The sequence below is a fragment of the Protopterus annectens genome, chromosome 1.part2 (genome assembly GCF_019279795.1).
Source record: "Protopterus annectens isolate FY-2018-M chromosome 1.part2, PAN1.0, whole genome shotgun sequence".
In the NCBI taxonomy this organism is placed as follows: Eukaryota; Metazoa; Chordata; order Ceratodontiformes; family Protopteridae; genus Protopterus; species Protopterus annectens.
In genome coordinates, this window is record NC_056727.1 from 1,112,975,103 (window position 1) to 1,112,992,602 (window position 17,500).

Here is a 17,500-nt window from a genome sequence, read left to right on the forward strand (position 1 = left end):
TCAACCACTTTTTTTAATACAGGTAATTGGAAAAGCATGATTTATCTTACAAAACACGTGTATAAGAAATTAACCAAATATCATTTATCTTGTAGTATGCACTCAAGTTTGAAGTCTTAGTAATTCCCATTATTTCCACATGCTGCTGGACTATTTTCAGGAATTCAGTGATTCTTTTTCATCAGTTTCTTTATTGCTTACTGTCACATTGTTGTTCTTTCGGCTTTTCCCGGTTAGTTTGCTTCTCCTATTTTCATTCCTGTGTACCACTGCTTCTTCTGTCCTTGCTCAAGTCCCTTTTTTATTCTGCTCTGCTGTTGAAGAGAGATCATGCCTGACTACCTGTGCTTTTTACGTTTCCTCTACCTACCCATCTACCTTTACACGAGCCTCCCTCCTTCATCGTAACCAACTTCCTGCCTTCCTGACCCCTTCCCTATCTCGTGCATGTTATTTCCCCGAAGGCATTATAGCTGTGTCTACGATTCCGTCACCCTTTCATATTCAGGTAAGGTGGATGGATTATCAGAGCTTTTGCCTTCAGGTGAAGTAACCGCAATGCCACCATGAGATGTAAACCTAAAGTCATTAGGGTGTTTATGGTAATACAGCAGTTACATGTGACTTGTTTTGTCTGGACTTTTATTCTTTTTGATTAGTAGTCACCAAGACCTGTGTTTGTGGGGTGTGTGTTTCGGGGTTGCAGTCATAGATTAGTACTTGCAGTCAACAGCGTTACACGTTAATAGCTTACAAACATTGCAGTCCTCTTATAGTGTAGAATTGCCATAATAAATGTATTCTCTGGCAGCATTAGTGCAAGTCTACTAACAGGAGATCGTGTTTTAATCCCGTCCGCTGCATTTCTTTTTGGACTTCTCTGATTCATTAAAAGTTTTAAGTACGGATGAAACGAATGATTAGACCACTGTTTTGGAAGATAGCATTTAAAATACCGGATAATCAGAACAGGAATGAACTGACATGTACCAAAACTGGGCAGGCACACCTCCAACTGTCTCTGAAATTGCACAATATCCCTGATTTTGCTCATGTTGTCGTCGTCCCCATACTCCTATTTTTTTTTATTTACAGACCTTAATACCAGACATCAGAGTTTCATCCATACTGTTGCTCAGAAAATGCATGCTGGTTCAGTTACTGTATTAACGCATCAGCACTCTGAATCACCGAGTGACCGGAAGAGAATATTTTCTCAGCCAATTTCTAGCAGACTGTATTACAAGTCTTGTGGATGGAGAACGAATGGCTATTCTTAATAAATAACTGCTTTTGAAAAGTGACCAACTGATGTACTGCAAAACCCACCCCTCTCACTCTCCCTGATTTTCAAGAATCCTGAATCAGGATGTCCCTGATTTTGACACAAATTTTAGCCTTTTCTTTCTTAATCCCTCCTAAAACTGGTGAATTTTGGAAACTTGGCGGTGAGTTACGCTTAACAAATAATGACAGAAATTAGACTCGTATATACCTCTTTTACTTCAGAAAATGTCTATTAATTCACATTATCTTATTCTGTTAACGTCTCAGGTTAACAATACTAATGTTTTAAAACGTGTCCCTGATTATTTCTGGATTTGTCCCCAACTCTGTTGAAATTTGTCCCTATTTACTTGAGAGTTGTGCTATGGCAACGCCTCATTGATTCGGAAATCCCAGACGGATCTTTGGGGGAAACGAAACTTGAGATTGGAAACTCGAAACTACACCTGGTAACGCTGCAGTGACTTTAGTCAACAAAAAGGCGGGCTTCTCTTGGTGAGGGCTATATAAAGGACTTACGGACGACCGTTCAAAAGGAAGAGCAAGTTTGAGAAATAACACGGTCTGAGTTGTCTGAAACTATTCCTGAAAAAGTTGATATTGTCGATTGAGAAAGGGGTAAGCCTGCTTAGTGTGCGTGTGTATATGTATGCAGAAAAAATGCCTAAAATCACCGTTCATAACTTTGTTCTTTACTGGTGGAAGCAGGCAGCTTTGTCCTAATTTCAAATACCATTTTTTTTCATTGCTATTCTTTAAAAAATCAAGTATTGAAACAGTCTGTACTTAAAGTTTTGAAATGACAGCCAAGAATTGTATTTGTATCCGTGACAGCAAAACTTGCAGTACCCCTAGTCAAACCTCTCAACTAAACAGATTTTCGCTGATTGTCCAGACGTTTGCCGGTCCATTTTGCATAAAGATTAAAGTCAGAAAATAATGATAGACATTTGAGTTTCAAACTTTACACATGAGAAAATTCATGCTACCGCAAAAGCTGCTATGCTATCAACTTTCTAAGTTGTAAGAGCAATATTTAAAAATTATTTTGGGGTCTTTGCCCCCCCCCCCCTTTTATGTATTGCTTTGTCCAGATTTCTTTCTCTAAGAGGTTCAGAAGTATGCCCCTATTATTAAAATATCATAGATGTATCATCTCATGGTTTATTAGTAGTGGAGGCATATCAGAAGATCGTCCCTGTATTCTACTACACACTGAAGAAATCCTGTATTATGTCTACCTTGTGGGAGTTGGTGAAGGGTTCTTCAGTCATTAAATTGTCAGTGTTGATTTTGCTCAAATGCATGGGCACAGGAGATAATTGTTTGCGTCTCTTGGCTTTTCCCGGTTAGGGGTCGCCACAGCGGAACTCCGGTCCGCTAATGATTGGCAGTTGATTTTTACGTACCGGCTTGCCAGGCCTGACGCACAACTTTCAACGAAGGTACGCCCATTCACACTTGTCTCCACGCAGAAGACGCTCTAGCTGAAAATGGAACTCCATATCGTCTTACTGTGAGGCGACAACGCTACCGCAGCACCACCACCGCGGGTGGGTACAGAAGATAATGGTATACAGTATAGGATTTTTGTATATACTACTACATGAAAACAGCACTGTTAGCTCTCGAGTGGGTCATGGGGTGAGGATAGCATAGAGAGTCCTCTGCATTTAAGCAACATACTTTTCGCTCTGAAAAGGGTACTTGACTGGGAATGGGCATATTGCGCATAGCGGATGGTGTGTTTTGTAGTCCAACTTGTACTGTACAAGGACCCATTTGGTACTGGAATGGGATTAACACGTTATGGCAGGCAGGCTATGGCCGCAGCCCACAGTGTGTAACTTTAGTTATTCTTTTAACATTTGTTTACTGGGAAAGTCAATTTTCAGCAGAGGCACAGGAAGAATTGCTGCAAGCAATGTCTTTGGAATATGAGAGGAAACCCGCACGAATACAGGAAGGACATGCATACTCCAAACATAATGCATTCCAGCCAAGAATCGAACCAGAGAACTGTGAGGCGACAACGCTAATCGCTGCACCACTGCACTACCCATACTTTTGCAGAAACAGTGTATCAAATGGCGGTTGGCAAAGCTCCTTATTGGGCGCGCATGTAGCGGTGAGCCCTCCTCCATACCCTAGTCGAATCGCTGCAAGATAGAGAAGGTGTGAGGCGGGCGAATACTTTTGGTGGCAGTTATGTAATTGAGGACTTTAACAGGGCGTAAAAATATTTTTTGTTGTTATGCGAGGCTCTGTCATATGTCTTATATGTCTCGGAGGCTAATTCCTGCGATGCAACTGGCAGGGATTATGTTTTTTTCGGAGGTAAAAGTAGGAGACTTTTTTGCATGGGTTCTTTGCCAGAAGATGTGTCTGTGAAATGGTGAGCAGATTCTAGGTGTGTTCCTTGCCTTATCCCTCGCACACAAAATGGTTTTGGCAACGCTTGTGTGTTTGGTTATCTTAATAGTGGCGGTTGAAATGTTTTTTTCCTAAATGTAGGTAAGGTATTATTTAGGCGAGAATTCTGGACAAAGCTAAAAGTAATGGGGACGGGAGCCCCCCCCCCCCCCCCCCCAAATTAGGGACAGATTTTAAATATTGCCCTTACAAACTTAAAACCTGGCTAAATTAAGTTTTTGTAATGTCGTGTGTATCTTTTGGAGGATATGAAGTCTGAAACTCTTGCCAGTCCTCGTTGATTTGCCAGAAACTACATGAGGAACAGACCATACTAAAAATCTGGACATTCTGCAAATGTTTGGGCAGTTGAGAGGTAATCTATGGATTACTGTCACTTGGTGTGGATGTGGAAATGTGTGCCTCCAATATCAACCAATCAATAATGTTCAACAGGGCGTGTGTTACTGTGTCCTCTACAACCCTGGAAGGGCATTATTTACACACTAACACACACCCTGGAGGGCATTATTTAGCTTAGAGAATGGGCTATCAGTAAAACTGTACTTTTTTACTGACTTTTTTTATTATTTTTTTACGTTTTGATGTAAAATAGTTCCTCTGCCTAATGTTTTATACTTGCTGTAGCGTATGCAAATTATGTTAAATTAAGTATTTCACAACTAAAATATAACCTGTTAAAAATATCCATATATTTAGTTCATGTTTTAGTCCCTTACTCCAAAAGTATGTGATTTGCTGCTAGTCGTGTGGGATTGAAGTCACTAATAATTACATACATTTGAGTTTCCGACTTTATTTCCTTCATAAAATTCACTAATACAAATCCTGTTATTTAAACAACTTTCTAATTTTATAAGAGCAATATTTTAAATATATTCCTAGTTTTGAGTCTTTGTTCCCATTTATTTTAGACTTTATCTAGATTTTTTGAGCTAAGAGGTGGAGAGGTATGCAAACCACTTTACTACTGCTGCCAGTTGTTGCTCAATTTCACTCACCGTCTCTCACGCGCGCACACACTTACCTGGAAAAGGTATGCTCACACAAACCCTATCATTACAGAAACTTTGCAATTTTTATGAGCAACATTTAAAATATGTCCTTATTTTCAGCCTTTGTTCCCCCACTACTTTGGGCTTTATGGCTATCTTGATCTAAGAGGTCAAGAGGTATGCAAACCTCAACTGCTGCTGCCAGCGCTCGATAGCTCTCACTCTTTACACACTCACTCTCACACGCACTGTTCCGCTTTCATGCATGCAAGCACGCATATAGAAACATAAATACACACACACTCACACACATACATTTTTTTAAAAAAAATGTTTTGCTCTTTTTATTTTACACTTAATGGTGGCCATTATTTTATTTTCAGTCCGAGCTCCATGGCAGCTTGATATGCTGCTGTGAAGCGGAGACTCATTTTTCAGCAGGCATTACTTGTACGTTAATACCCTGTTGGAGAACGTTCTCCAGTCAGGATGCTGATATACAGGTCGCCCATTCTTTAATATGGAATAGAGTTCGTTCAGCAGTTTTGTGTCTGCTCCTACTCCCATGCCTTCATTATAGGATGTCAGGTTCTACTTGGTATAAATAGGCAAGTCCACACATGCAATCCTCATTTGGTCATCTTTGAGTGGTTGATGCTTCATCATCAACTATTACTGCTTTGATTTTTTTTTTTTTTTGAGGAATATACCCTGGCTGGTAAGAGTAGAGGGTTAAGGTTTGTGCTTGACAAGCTACTTTCAGTGTCAAGGGTGTAAGGTTTTTCTAGTATCATTCCAGAAGGATCCAGTATCTGTCAGCCTGAGACGACATGGTCGATAGGCCACTCTTCTCTCACCAGAAATGGTCTGCATCTATCTCCGCTAGGCTTTTGGATACTGGTAAAGGTGCTTGGCTCCCCTATAGTGCCTGCTTTAGGCAATGTCAGAGCAACAAAATTTCCCAAGTAACAAAACCCACTAGAGGCAAGCTCAAGGTTCTGCTGCTTAATGCTAGGAGTCTAAACATGAAGCTGCATTCCCTGGAAGTACACCTTACCTTGGAAGATGCTGACATCTGTGCAGTCAAAGACATGGTTCAAGGCTGTGGAGAGGACCCCAGCTGTGCAAGGCTACAATGCCTTCCACATGTTTGGATCTCAAAATGAGTGTGAAATAACCAAAGGTGGGGGTGTATCCATCTTCATCAAAGCCAAGTGCACCTCAAGACTGGTCAAACAGTATGACTCTCTCAAACTACTCCATGTCCAACTAACTATTGGCAAAATATCTTACCACAGCATTGCCAGCTGTAATCCCCCACAATGAACCAAGAAAAATACATGGCCTACCTGGACTTACTGGAATCACTTACCATACAGCTTAACACCTTAGTCATGGGTGAATTCAACTATCCATCTATCAGCTGGGTGACATACACAAGTGCAAACACACATGCCCAAAAGTTCTTGGACTTTGTCAATTTCAATGCTCTAGAACAAATAGTCTGCACCCCCACAAGGGGCACAGATATCCTAGGCATAGTTCTCAGCAATGTGGGGAGTCACTACACTCCGTCATGTGTGATGCCTTCCCTGGTTAGCTCAAACCATGAAACTGTCTTGTCCAAAGTAACTATTGGACCTGACACCTCCAGAGTGGCAAAAAACTAAAAAAAATTTCCAAGGCAAACTACAGACTATTAAGTGATGGTATAAAAAGTTTTATACCAAAGACAACAATGACTCCTTTGCAGAAGTGTACTCAGGTGCCCTGCATAAACACCTAAGCAACTGCATAGACTCAGCTGTACCTGACCGGATCAAAGCCAGGTCCTCTCGAAAAAACAAGCCACTCTGGTGAACCTCAAGCATAAACAGGTTATACGACAAAAGGAAGAAACTGATGCCCAAGACAAAAAAGGAACTGACTCAGCAGAGAAAAAATACATTCTGCAGCTTAAACAGGCAACTCAGAAATCTTGTAAAATCCTCTAAAGCTGATTACAAAGCTAAAATACATCCATAGCCAAGGACAATCATAAGGCGTTCTTTAACTATGTCTGAAATCTAAAAGGGAATTCCCTGCTATGTGTGAACTGATAGTAGATGCTGTCAGAGTATTCTAAGAAGTTGTTCTGGAGTCACCTGTCATAAAAATGAGTGTAATCTTTATACATGTATGCCATAGTAATCCCATTCCCAAAAACAACTTACCTTACTGACCATTAGAACTACCAAATGATATCAAACCTATGTCCCATTTTAAAAATCTTTCAAAATCACTATACAAACAGCTAAGGACATAGCCTTTTCTGAGATAAACAACACTATTTTTACAACTCATTCAGCACCATGAATGTTCCTTTCACCACCGCTGATTCCCTTTACAAGAACATGAATGTTAATCATATGGTCTTACTTAATAAAGTAAAAAAAAAAAACTGTTTGGGATAATACAATAGCATGATTTCAAAGCTAGTTGACAAATAAAACATTTGAAATTTACCACAGTAATGTATTCTGTGGCATTGCAACACTAAACACAGGCGTCCAAGAACCAGATTACACCCTTTACTCTTCTCTCATTGTCAGCAATCTTCTACTTGAGCGTCTACAGCTCAACTTTGTCATGTTCGCTGATGATATTCTCCTTCTTTTTACTAAGACTAACAGAACGCATTTTGTCTTACAGGCTAAATTGCAAAACAGTGTTACAGATGTCTGTTGATGGTAGCATGATAAACTCTTAAACGACCCCAAGAAAACCAATGTAGTGATCTTTGGAACTAATGAGAAAGTGGCTACACCCCCCCCCTTCTACTGCAGAATAACCAAGGGAACACTGTTCCCATTGTCTCAGAGCATAAATACCTTGGACTGACACTCAACCGATTACTCTGCTTTACCACTCATAAGTCACCAATAAAGGTATGGTGCAACTAAAACTGTGCTACAGAATCACACACACACATCTTGTTTCACAGATTGCCATTGCCAAAAAATATTCTCCTTCCGAAGCTTGAATATGGTTTGCTTTTACCATCACAGAGAGTACAGATCACACAAAATAAAATCTTAAGATTCACTCTTATAGCATATTATTCTCTTCTGCACAATTGCATCCTACTAAATGACACCAAGTGGCTATCAGTAACAGATAGGGCCACCTTTCTTCTTGGCACTCTACACCAAGTGGCTATCAGTAACAGATAGGGCCACCTTTCTTCATTCTCTTTTGCACAATGCATCCTACTAAATGGCACCAAGTGGCTATCAGTAACAGATAGGGCCACCTTTCTTCTTGGCACTCTACACCAAGTGGCTATCAGTAACATATAGGGCCACCTTTCTTCTTGGCACTCTACACCAAGTGGCTATCAGTAACTGGCACTCTACACCAAGTGGCTATCAGTAACAGATAGGGCCACCTTTCTTCTTGGCACTCTACACCAAGTGGCTATCAGTAACAAATAGGGCCACCTTTCTTCATTCTCTTTTGTACAATGCATCCTACTAAATGGCACCAAGTGGCTATCAGTAACAGATAGGGCCACCTTTCTTCTTGGCACTCTACACCAAGTGGCTATCAGTAACATATAGGGCCACCTTTCTTCTTGGCACTCTACACCAAGTGGCTATCAGTAACAGATAGGGCCACCTTTCTTCTTGGCACTCTACACCAAGTGGCTATCAGTAACAGATAGGGCCACCTTTCTTCTTGGCACTCTACTTTTTAAAATCTTAAATTTGAGCTACTGCCTCTTGAAAATGGCACTTACATTTAGGCACCTAAATTATAGCCTGAGAAGCTCCCAGAACTGACAACCTTGACCTCGCTCAGCCACATTTAAAGTGTATGGGGGAACAGGGAATGATCATTCTCTACACAAGGTTCTGCCATTTGGAACCACCTCCCCACAGAGGTAAAAAACAACATGCACTTGAGATATTTAAACATGATCTTAAGGAGGATCTTTTTAAGTCAGCCCTGTGCATCCGCTACTGTGACAGTGACTGAAATCGAGCAACAATTCAAGCTGTCAGGAGTGCACATATTTAATGTCATTCTACCTGAATCCTTACATATTGCTCAAAATATCACATTTCCCTGTCTTTATATATATATATATATATATATATATATATATATATATATATATACATACACACACACACACACACATAACTCTTACTTATAAGTCATAGGTTCATAGGTTCATACTAGGCTATCTGCCCTAGGGCATTTATAAGCCTAGCCAGAGTGTGTATGGCTTTCGCTACCCATTTTAAATGAATTTTGATATGCCCTTTTTCGAGGTTAGTATACTGCGCTTCTGTCTAACAGTGACACAGAAGTGATACCCGGGGTAAACCTACGATCTCCCATCCACTCATCAAGATTCCTCTTGAAGAGAGTCAATGAGGGACTCTGCCTAACCTGGACTGGGATTTTATTCCAGAGTGAAGGGAGCCTCTGGGTTATGAATCTGTCCCTCCAGCATGTCCTATTTATTTCAGTGCTGAGGTTTAAGTCCCTCGAGCGCGTAGCTCGATGGGATTTGGATTTTCTGAGGTGCAGCATGTCCATTCTGCCAGTGTATTCATATTTGTTAACTTTTTTTATTACCATTGTACTAGTATTTAGACACTGTATGCTGTGAGTTGCTTTTCTTTCTATGCCTATTCTATATTATCTGTGTAAAGTTGCTCACTGAGCTGGGGCATGGATGAAAAGGGACCAGGCCGTCTACCTGGTGAACAAATAATAAACAAACAAAGAAATAAATCTATCAATAAATATTTTTTTGTAACTGAGAAAATATATAAATATGTATTTCTTCATATTTTACACTTGTTTTTTCACCAATATAATTTGTTCTTAGAAAAATGTAAAAAATATTAAAATGTCCCAAACAGACACATGCTAAATTAAAGGAATACAAGGTCCAATCCAAGGGATTGATATGATTTTTGTCTGTACTATGGGAGTGTGGCCCTACTCCTGTCTCATACGTAGCTTCACCACTCATGAGTTAGCTTGCAGAATCATCTCTAGATGTTGTCCAGATCCCACATATTCCGTGTGTTTGTGCGTGCATGAATGTATGTAAGAGAGATGGCTGCAGGAATGGACAACACAGTTGAGCAAACCTTTGGCATGTTTGTGTCTTTCGGCTTTTCCCGGTTAGGGGTCGCCACAGCAGAACTCCGGTCCGCTAATGATTGGCAGTTGATTTTTATGTACCATTACCCATTCACGCATGTCTCTACACAGAAGACGCTCTAGCTGAGAATCGAACCAGACAGCGTCTTACTGTGAGGCGACAACGCTACCACAGCACCACCACCGCGGGTAGAAAACCTTTGGCATGTATTTTGTGTTATTACCCATTGCTGCATGTAGCTGTGCACGTCTTTGTTTGCATCTCATTAAACCCTTTTTTTTTAAACAAGATAGCTAAAACATCAGGATTGAAGCAGTCAAACCTATAACTCTTAAACAACTGTCAGACCTTCATTCCTTCATAGTAAGTTAAACGTATCACTTCCATGTAATAGCCTTGCTATTTATGTGTCAGAAAGCTATCACTTCAAATAAATGGTAAGGCTTTCTATATTTATTTTATTGTATCTTCAGACTATTCTTAAGTAATGTAGAAATGGAACATTTCACTTGCCAAAGTGACCACTTAGCAGTTTGCTTATGCAGTGTTGCAGTATATCTAATCGATCCATGTTCTTTTCACATAAAGGCTTATTTAAAACCTACTGAGTCTTGGAGAAAGAGCTTCATTGTACAGTAACTGTTAAAGTGAGTACTTATTCAGCAAGACATAAGCCCAGGATGTAAAACTGTAGGTGCTGACTAATACTAAGAGCTACAGAAAATGGTAGATCTAGTCTAAGCATACCGTCTTTAACTCTCAATGCAAGAAATCTGGACAAAGCCTAAAATAATGGGGGGGGGGTACAGGCCCAAAAATAGACCAGATTTTTAATATTACTCTTATAAACTTAGAAATTTACTAGAATGATTTTCCAAAGGATGTGAAGTGTGAAACAAGGGTGATACTCCAATGTTATGCCATTATGTAATGGCTTTAACCCTCAGTGATCTGCCAGAAAACCACAAATTATATGAGGAAAAGACCAAAAATGAGGCAAAACTCTGGACAGTTGAGAGGTATGAGTCTCGGTCATACAGGCTGAGATGGATTCCTGTATTTTCTGAAACAAAGTGAAATTTCAACAGGTGAAAACATGGTAGGATGATCTGCGGCAAATAAAGTATAAGTAAAAACAAATAGAAGTCAATGAAGGGTTTGTAGATATTAAATAACATCTACATAGAAAAAAATAACTCTGAGATTAGGTTGATTACAGTGAAGAGAGACATTTTCCTTTAAAGTCTAGCCCATGGAGTATTTGCTCCTCTCTCACCTATAGGAAGAATTCTGCTCATCTGAGAGAACAATGACCTCCTATTTGGAGGTGCCAGTTTTCATTCCAGTCACTTTACGCTCTACAGTGTACCACTCCAGCACATCACATGAATTTTAGAGGAAAACATAATCTGCAAGGAACAAAGGTGAAATCTCACATTCATACAGTAGGTACACTCCAAACGTTGACTGCAACTTGAATTTCTGCAAAGCATGAACAAGAGGAAACAGTGCACCTACATTGAGCATATTTATCTTAACCCCAAGAATACAGATACATTGCATTCCACCAGTACAGGGACAGAATTTCAGGCAGCAATGGCTCTGGAATAATATACTGTTTGGTCTGGAGACAGTGCAAGGACAAAGAGTTGATCCGCTGTTCTAGGGCCAGGCCAGAATCTTTACTGCTAGACCTCTTGGTGTAGCATTTAAAGCTACCAAAGCCTACGGGTTGGGAGTAGCCACATACTCTGTAACTGTAGGAATACCTGTAGTGGCAAGGGAGGACCACGGTTGCCAGCGTCAGGGGAAGGATCAGGTGAATGGTATTCACTGGGTTGGGATGGGGTCAAGAATGCTGGGTCAGGTGTGCCTAAGGGTCTGTTTTTTTCAGGGAGAAGGTGCTTTGTGAGATAAATGTTCAGTATCTTGTTTCTATTTCCATCGAAAGAGTAGATTTAATAGAATTTGCTAAGGAAATAATTGCTGCTTTTTCTTTGCCTCGTCAAGCCTCTGGCAAGAAAAGGAAAAGAGCTTTGTCTCATTCTGACAGGAATTTTTAGTCAGAAAAGCAGACCGTGTTTAGGGAGGGATGCACTTCCAAGAGTTTCTTCTTCGTCTGAGCACAATTTGGCTTCAGATTTCACTGCTGAATAATTTTCTTTCACAGACATACGGACATTTTATCTCATTTATCTCATTGAGAAAACTGCAAACTGGGAGCCATTATTGAATCCCCAAATGATGTGGATAGTCTACAAAAGGGCCTTACAGAAACAGATGCTTGGTGCCAGAGCCATGGACTCAAACTTAATGCCAAGAAATGTATAGTTATCCCCTTTGGGAAAAAACATGTACCCATGAATTACCACATAGCTGGCAGTACACTAAACACTGAAAGTGTGGTGAGAGACTTAGGGACACAGGTGGACAGTAGTCTCACCTTCGATAACTACATTGCCACAACAGTCAGGAAATCCTATGTGGCACACCTCATCACTAAGGGCTTTTCATCCAGAAAAAAAGGAGGTCATTGTCCCACTGTACTCATCCCTCATTAGACCCATTATAGAGCACAACACCCCGTTTGGTATGTACCTCTCAAGACATCTGCAACAGCTGGAAAGGCTGCAGAAATACCTCACTAAAAGAATCAGGCCTAAAGCAGATGCCCTATGCTGACCGTCTAAAAAAAACTCCAACTATACTCTGTGGCATATCGTCTACTCAGAGGCAATTTGTTACTTGTGCTTTAAAACAAGATATTTTTGATTTTAAAATATTTTGTGTAATTTTGTATATCTGCCACCAGAGGGAACCAAAAGTACATTTTAAACATTTTAAATGCTTTTTAGCTGATGGTTTATACATCTATCAATAATTGATTGTTTTATACATATACATACATTTTTATTGTCTTGTATTGTATTTTTGAATTATATGTTTTTATATGGTTATTTATTGTATTCTAATAATTGTGAAAGAAGTGACATTTCAGGGCAGTGTTTAAATGTTTTTAATTATTTAATTGCAATTCCAATTTCATTGGTTATGTTTTTAATTGGTTTTAATTACTTAAAGTATAAAATGTGAAGGCTGAGATTTCATTTTATCTGATGAAGTTGATGACGAAAACGTGATTCCACATTGTAAACGTTATTCTTGTATTGGGTCTTACATTAAAGCTGTTTGTGTCATTCCAACTGGATTCGAGGTGCTTTTTTGCTGGTTTACTCAGAGGTGATCTCTGCTTAACATACAAAGCCATGTCAAACCCTGAGCTGTTGGAGATGCTCCACTTAAAGAAATCCCAATCCCTCAGAGCCACATGCTCCAGGGATCTAAACCTTGTCATCACAATGAAGAAAACACGCTGGAGGGATAGGTTCCTGACCCAGAGACTCCCCAGACTGTGGAATAGACTACCCATACATGTCAAGCAGAGCACCTCCTTGGCCCTCTTCAAAAGGAACCTTGACGATTGGATGGGAGATAGGAAATTCACCCAGGGGTTGACATCAGTCGCCCTGATAGACAGGGGTCCAGGGAAGTAAATATTGTGGGAAGAAATATCCAGGGAATTGTTATGGCTAGGCTTGTATAGGCCCTAGGGCCGATAGCCTAGTACCAACCTATGAAAGAGGTGTTTTGATGGGACCATATTGAAATTCTTATGGCTCTGAAAATGTATTACTATTTGTTTCAGTTGTGGATACTTCAGATCTGGCATGGAGAATGGTAGGAGTAAAAGTGCAAGCTCTGTGGGACCCAGTGGATGGACAGAATAAATGTCAAGGAGATGGCTGTTAGTATTTTGAAGGTCTTGAAGCATCTCTGGTTCCCAGGATCTCTGCATGTGTACACAGACAACACCAAAGTGATGTGGTAAATAAACAAAAGGGGGGGTACCAGATTCTATCTTTGCAGATTGGCTGTGAAAGGTAGCAATTCTGTCAGAGCAAAACCTTATTGCAGACAAGCTCAGTATGACCAGAATAGATCCCTATATGTTAAACTTCATCCTGGGATCTTCCAAGAATTGATACAACTGTGGGGAACACCTCAAGTACATCAGTTTGCCCCATTTCAGAAAAGACAATTAAAGAAATTTTGCAACAGGATTTCTTGCACTCAGACCTGGGAGACAGATGCTTTGTCATTTCCGAGGATGGGTATGCTCCTGTGTGCGTTTCCACTGACTTTCCAAAACTTGTGGTGGTAATTCCATTCTGGCCAAGGCAACATTGGTTCTCCCTTTTGTTCAACCTGGCCAAGGACATTTGCCACAAGATTCTCCACAGACTGGATTTACTGACACAAGATAGAGGAGTTTGATACACCACATTGTGGAAACTTTTCAACTAACTGCCTAATTGATATATTTTTTTAACCTTCTAGGCACCATTTTTCAGAGTGACTTGTGCAGCAAGTACTAAAGGAGGTGAAAAACCGAAACTAAAATAAACTGTATATGTGTAAGGGGGAAAGATTTTCGAGTTGGTGCCATTCAAAGAACCAGGACCCTCTTCACATCTGGGTGCTTCTGGTTCTTGATTATTTGTGTAGGTTACTGTCCAGTGAATTGTACTCATCTGTCAAGGTATATTTGGCAGCCATTTCTGTTGTCTGCCCTTGGATACCCCCTTTCTAAGAGTGCTCAGGTTAAACAGTTTTTGGAAAAGGTCTTACACACTCGCCCACCAAAACAACAGCAGGTTCCTCCATGGAATCTCAATTTTGTGCTTGACAAGCTTAGTCAGTCTCTGTTTGAACCAGCTCACTAGGTTGATTTGAAGCTTTTCCCACAGAGGACTGTTGTACTTGCTGCTCTGACATCTGCTAGTCAAGTCTCTGATTTACAAGCATTTATGGTATGTCTACCCTGCCTCATTTTTGACAAGGGCAGGGTTTCTTTGAGAAGAAATCCTACCTTTATGCCTAAAGTCATCACACAGTTTACCTTAAGCCGGACTATTCATCGCACAGTCTTTTTTCCTGAACCAAAGAGTAAGGGAGAGAGGATTCTTCACTCTCTATGTACACAGGCAGCTTAGATATGACCTAGACAAAACTTGAACCTTCATGAAAGTTGATCAGCTGTTTGTCTGCTGTGAAAGTAAGAGGAAAGAACAACCAATGACAAATTGACTCTTTCTAGCTGGTTTTCTTAAGCCACTTCCAGGCTTCCTTCCACCTTGTAACAGTGCCCCTACTCAAGGTCAGTGTTTTTCTACCATTTCTGAGAACAAGTTTAGCAAAGTCTTGCCTGTAAAAATCAATCTCCACAGCTTTACCAAATTCCTTCAATACCTGGCCCTTTGTTTTGTGACTGCAACAGCTGCCTTCCTTGCCTGTTGTATCCTATTGGCCATATCTGGAAACAACACCACTAGCTTTGCACAAAAGGCCTTTTCTTTAACTTAAGTGTTTCCGCCATCATTGGTTTCCACAAGTGGATCCTGTGGTTACTGCTTGGACAAGCACCCGTTAACTACAACTTCTTGCCATTTCCTCAACTACTAAGATCTTGAAGATATTCCATTAAGACTACATGACCCTGACCTTGCCCAGTATATGGTAAACGCTCTTTTAAGATGAGAGTTAATCATGTCCTGCATAGAAGTATATGCTAAGTGTTTCTTAGTATACTTTTCGGTTTTCCATTTCTATCCAACTTATTCTCTATCATACTGAAACCATCTCTTCAGCTAGTGGTGATTAGTTGACATCTCAGCAGTTCTTAACATGAATGTCCAGAACATATGGCTTCATGTCTGATAACATGATTACAAATCTGATCATTCAGCTGTGATCCAAAGTGCTGTGGTAGTGAATGCACTTGCAAGCAGGTTTTTATTTGAACATGGCATTTGTTGTAAACAAAGCATGAGTGATGTAGAATTCTAATAGTAATTCATTAGTAAGGTTCAAAATAACAGAATTCCAATAACAGTTCATTAGTTTTATATAGATAAGAAAAGCCTCCTAACTGTATTCCTCCAAATGTTCCCATCATACGTCATGTGAGCATTGAAGTCTGTCAGTAAGACTACTGAGTCAATAGGTGGTACCCTGTCATGCAGCAATAGGTAGTACTCCATCACACAGCACCATTAGGTCCCTGAGAAAACTAGCTGTTCTCAGTAATTGTAGGCAAATATGTACAAACATCAGTGTTTTCTTTCTTTAGCTTGCAAATGCATTAGAATGACCCTGTCATTTACAGGCACAAATCCCAACTGTATGACACCTAGCAAGGGGCTTGTGAATATCCTGACACTTGCCCTGGGCCACTTCCAAAGGGCAACTCCAGAGTAAAAGGCCATCCCAGCTTGAGAAGTCTGGTTCTAGAGTTACTAAGAGGTAAGACTAGTTGTATACTTGTAGTTCTCTGCAACCTCCTTTACAATTTTTATGTTCTTCCAGGCAGTTAAGTAACATTACACATCCCAGGATCCAGTTTCCATTGCCAGGGTGCGGTCTGTTTTAATCCATTCCATTTTTGCTTATAGCTTGACTGACATTGTACTTGGAATCCATCACTGCCTTTTAGATACTGAGCACATTCTAGCTATGGACAGCACAATGACCAAAATGGTTTCAAGTAGTTTTTATTTTGGTGTGGTGGGGGGGGGGGGGGTCTGAGCCCAGCTGGGTAACAGAAGTCACCTGTCCACCAGGTGCTTGTTGGCAAACACTTCCCCAGACTTTGACTTATAGTTGGGTCCCAGCATCCTTTTTCCACATGAGGGTCTTTTATTTTTGAAGGAGCCAATTTAGGGGGTGATCACATTTTAGGAACTTTTTCTAGTTCCTCCTCCTAGAGTAACAAATGTGCTAAGGGCGACCATACCATGAGTATAGCTCCAAACAATAGGAAAATGGGAATTGTGGGAACAATATATTCAGAATAACATTCTGGAGGATGAATGAAGTCTAAAAGAAGGCAGGGTTTGAATGAGCTATGTAATATTTGACTGACAGATCGTAAGTGAAGCATAATGTTTGAAACTAAATGCATGTCAGTATTGCTTTCAGTTATATATAATTGCCTATGCCATAAGTGATAATTTAATAAAGATGTTTCTTGTTTAAAAAATGTGCATTTATATTATATTGCTTTAATGTATTTTTGATATATTTTTTTCATATATTTTCAAAACGGACCTTCTTGGTCAATCCACTGGCTATCACAAATTTAATAAAGATTTTTCTTAAAAAAATAGAGCTCTAAGGACTACAGGGGTACAACCTGATAAGTATGTGATCCATGAGTTACTTCAGCAACATAGGAAAAATGTTTCATTTTGTATCAAAGAATTTTATTTGAACCAGAAGCTACTAGATGGTGTTACAAACCTGTAGAGTGTGTGTGTGTGTGTGTGTGTGTGTGTGTGTGTGTGTGTGTGTGTGTGTGTGTGTGCGTGTGTTCTAATGTATAGAAATGAACATTTTCTATTTATCAACAGTAAATAATTGGATTTATAAATATGCTGTTTTTAAAAATGGGCTTTTCACCTTTGTTGTTCAGTTTTGTAATGTGCATTTTTAAGTCTGCGCTGAAATAAGTTAGTGCCCAAGATTAGCTAGGGATAAAACACTTGCTCATAAATAATGATGT

At 39.9% G+C, this 17,500-nt stretch overlaps 1 protein-coding gene across 1 annotated transcript in view; it reads left to right on the forward strand.

The window, feature by feature from the left end:
• Positions 1 to 1,721: 1,721 nt before the first annotated feature.
• Positions 1,722 to 17,500, forward strand: part of LOC122792250 (interferon alpha-inducible protein 6-like) — a 194,918-nt gene continuing 179,139 nt past the window's right edge. The window contains exon 1 of the mRNA XM_044060000.1: positions 1,722 to 1,905. The gene's annotated coding sequence lies outside the window, so the exon portion shown is untranslated. The remainder of the gene's footprint in view (positions 1,906 to 17,500) is intronic.